Below are 4263 nucleotides of genomic sequence, written 5' to 3' on the forward strand. Positions count from 1 at the left end.
CCATTGGACCTGAGGCCCTCGATGGACAAGAATGAGAGTTGTCTCAAGAGTTTACTATATGGATCAGAGAGCAAAGACTAAATGGAACCATGGATTGGTCAGCAAATATTTCTGTGGATGGATGACTCAAAAACAAAATAGGTCATATAACATCTTGAAATTGCATACATCTCCCTGGAACTTAGACCCAAGCCAGGGAAAAGAGAGACAGTGTAGGTGTCTGATGGCCTCAGGAACTGAAGATTCAAAGAGGTCTTACAGATGCTGCCCCCTGAGGCCACCTGCGACCTCACTGTGTTCTTCAACACCGTGCTGGAGGGCGAGCCCTTGGGCCATGTCTCCTTCGAGCTGTTTGCAGACAGAGTTCCAACAACTTTTGAGAACTTTTGTGCTCTGAGCACTGGAGACGGAGAATTTGGTTTAAAATCTCCTGCTTTCACAGGATTATTCTGGGATTTAGGTGCCAGGGTGGTGACTTCGCACACCACAATGGCACTCGCAGCAAGTCCATCTATAGGGAGAAATGTGATGATGAGAATTTCATCCTGAAGCATACAGGTCCTGGCATCTTGTCCATGGCAAATGCTAGACCCACACTAATGTGGGTCCCAGTTTTCCATCTGCACTGCCAAGATTGAGTGGTTGGATGGCAAGCATATGATCTTTGGCAAGGTGAAAGAGGGCAGGAATATTGTGGAAGCTGTGGAGACTTTTGGGCCCAGGAACGGCAAGACCAGGAAGAAGATCACCATTACTGACTATGGACAAACCTAATAAATTTGACTTGTGTTTTATCTTAACTATCAGACCATTCCTTCTGTAGCACAGGAAACCACCCCTTCACCCCCATCTGCTTGAAATATTCCATAATCTTTGTGCTCTCACTGTAGTACTGTGGGTTCCATAGTTTCCTTACTCTCCTCCAGGTCTAGCTGTATTGCAGAGGTAAGCTACGATTACAAAATAAAAACTAAACAACAGCAACAACAACAAAAAATTCAAAGAAAAATTTAGTTGCTATATAGAAGAGTCAAGTTATGTTTCTTACATTTCTGGATCATTCTGAACTAAGATTTATACCTGTTATAACAGATAATGTCATTAACACATATATCATGATTTACCATTTCTGAGTTAGCTTCCAAGTACCCTGATCGCCCAGATTTTCCTAATATCGTGAACACAATGAACTTTAGATCCATCTAATTTGTCATCATTTGCCCTCACATATATTTTTTAAGTTTCACATATTTGCTTACATTGTGCATTTCACTTTTTTTCTTTTTTCTCTCCAGTGGTTTGTGAACACCTACTATGTGCAAACCATGATAGAGAAATAGCGTCTCTGCCATTCAAGTCCCATGTTCTATTATTTTACGTGAACTATCATTTATTGTACGTTAATCAAAGTAGGAGCTTTACGAGAACTATCTCCTCTTCACAAACACAAAGTGTGTGAGTTCAGCATCATGATCCCCTTTTTACAAACAGAAAGCAGAAGCTTCGAAAGGCTACATAACTTGCCTAAAGTCAAACTGATTGAACGTCAAGGAGATGAACTTCAAGCTCTCTTCTGTGTTTAAACCTCCAGCCCACATTGATCTCTAGCTTGCTACCACCACCTTTTGAAAGCATTGTCACCTCAATGTATAGTACCTAATTTTCTTTTCTCTTTTCTTCCCTTTCTCATCACACAACTAGTTCACAACAAAAGTTCTTTTTGTAGGATGTCTTATTCTTATGCCATTACTTATGTTTCATATTTACCTTCTAAACCAAATTGGAAATAACCAAAGGTCATAGGTAAGGCCTCTTTCGGGGGAAACTTTTTCCCATATTTCTCACTTTCAAATAAATAGTCGTGTACTTCCAGCAATGTTTAATCTTGTGATCATCTTTCCTTTAAAAAAAAAAAAAAAACCCTGACATTTCTTTATTCTTCTTGTCCTCTGGATATTTATCCCATCTCTTTTCTTCTTTCTACACCCAAGATCCTTTAGAGTGTCTGCATTCTCTGTATTTTCTAGCTCCCCTCTTATTCACTCTCTACCCCACTGCCATCTGACTTCCTCTCCCACCAAGCCACGAAGAGCTCTTTGGAATGTCACCAATGACTTCCTTTATGCTAAATCTATTAAACACCTTTTGGTCTTTATCTGATTGGCCATGTGGCACATAAATATAGCCAAGTAGAAAGAGCGACTGTCTGCCTTGAGCACTTTTTCCAAACGTAAAACCTTGAAAGCATTTATTTCTGAGATAATATGTTCATATAACCAGGGCAGTTGTTAAAACTGTGATGTAAATAAGTAGAGGCGTCAGTGTGAAAGCCAGGGAACACACACAGAAAGAAGAGTCAAGGGCTTGCTCCTTTCTGAACAATGGAGTTTCCAATACCTAGTGGTGACAGCCACTCAAGACTCTGCACTGATATGAGACCGTGGAATCCTCCTCCTAAACACTGTCTTCCCTTGGACTTTGGGAACCTGAAGGCTTCCTCACGTACCATTCCCACTGCCTGAACCTCTAGCATCCCGGCTAATTTCTACTCATGCTTCAAGACTTCACTGAAACATCTCCTCATCATAGAAGCCTTCCATGATTCTCCAGGATTCATTAAACTCCCTTTGCTTTAGACAACTTTACAACTTCTTCCATAACCCTCATCACAGCTGTAATTACTCATTGAATATCTGTCTCTGCTAACTGTGATCTTCAGGAGGACAGATGGTCGTGTTCACTCTCATAGCCCCCAAGGCCCAACAGAGTGTCTGGCACATCAAAAGTGCTTGATAACTATTCCCTGAATTGAACTGAAATGAATTTTTTTTAATTGACTTTCTAGTCATATTTTAGTAGATACATTTATGACCTAGGGAGCATTGAAGGAAAAAGGTTATTACAGTACTAAAATGTCTAGAACAACTATCAAAATGGAATAGCTGAAGAACCTGAGAATATTGAACCTACAAAAGAAAAAAATCATTTGAAGCCCATCATATGGAAGAGAGCCTAGAATTACTCCCTATGGCCAAACTAGAACATAGAGGAACACTTCAGCTTAGTATGAGGAAAGACTCTCCACCAATTGAAGCTAGAGGGGGAAAAAAAAGTCATGCCTCAAAGTGGGAGCAGTTCTCTGCTCCTGCTGTAGTTTAGACAGACATGATCCTTAGAAGGGATATCCTCACTGGACAGGTAGTTGGAGGATATGAGTCCTGAAGACATTTCCACACTCTCATGTCTCCTTTGTAACTGAAAGAAAAATAAAATGATATAACAACCCTCTTCCCCTTAAACCACTCTAAGTTTAAAGAGGGGAAAGTTGCATAAAGCAGAGAAAAGGTGGACATAAACTCTTCAAAAAAATTGTGTGTAATACACACTGTTGTTATGATTTATTTTTCCCCCAGGTATTTTAAACTTGTTCTAATGCTATTTTCATGTTCAATTCATTTTTAGTTGAGGTTTGTTTGGTTGATTGGTTGGTTTATTTGTTTCTTAGTATCTATGAATACATTACCCATGCAAAGAACTTCTTGTACTTTGCCCTTTATTCTGAATTCTGTATCCCAAGTTTGTGGTTCAACAAGGAGCAATTGCTCAACAAACATGAAAATGATGATTGCTTATTGTTGGTATTTAATACAATTATTCAAAAATTTAATAAACACTTTTATAGAAGCTCAAAATTTCCAGTCAGTACACATCCCTTGAGACATGGCTGGTAGTAAGAAGTAGCTTGTCCAAGACATTTCAGAGGGGGGAAATTATTTTTGAAAGAAAATCATGAAGCCATAATATTAGTTTAATTAATATTAGGGTTTGATATTAGGGTTCTAAGGTTAAACACACTTTCTTCATTAGGAACCATTTTATTTCACGTACTTTCTGCCTCATCTTTCTTGACTCTCAATGCCAGGAAAAAACAGATGGCCAATATGGAGGCATTTGGAATTAAAAACAATTATGCAAGTTAATTCTCTAACAAGACAGCGACAGTATTTAAGTGGAGATTTTTTTCATTTACACTATTATTTCCAATATTATTTAGTCTTTCTCTACTATTCAGCAATATAACACACATACAACAGTCTCCTTACGAAGAGAATGAAACTTTTTTCTCTCGAGAAAACAGTTGTTTTGGGCAATTCAAATACGCCCATTTAAAAACAAAATCACTAAATGATAAACTTAAATTTGACTTGAACAAATATTAGAGCATGTCAAATTATAGCATACTTGAGATTATTTTTATCCTTC

The 4263-nt window shown here is 38.3% G+C and overlaps 1 pseudogene; it reads left to right on the forward strand.

The window, feature by feature from the left end:
* The first annotated feature begins 261 nt into the window (after nt 1-261).
* LOC131513205 (peptidyl-prolyl cis-trans isomerase A-like) lies at nt 262-774 on the forward strand (annotated as a pseudogene).
* Nucleotides 775-4263: the final 3489 nt, after the last annotated feature.

The sequence above is a fragment of the Neofelis nebulosa genome, chromosome 5, assembly GCF_028018385.1.
Source record: "Neofelis nebulosa isolate mNeoNeb1 chromosome 5, mNeoNeb1.pri, whole genome shotgun sequence".
NCBI lineage: Eukaryota > Metazoa > Chordata > Mammalia > Carnivora > Felidae > Neofelis > Neofelis nebulosa.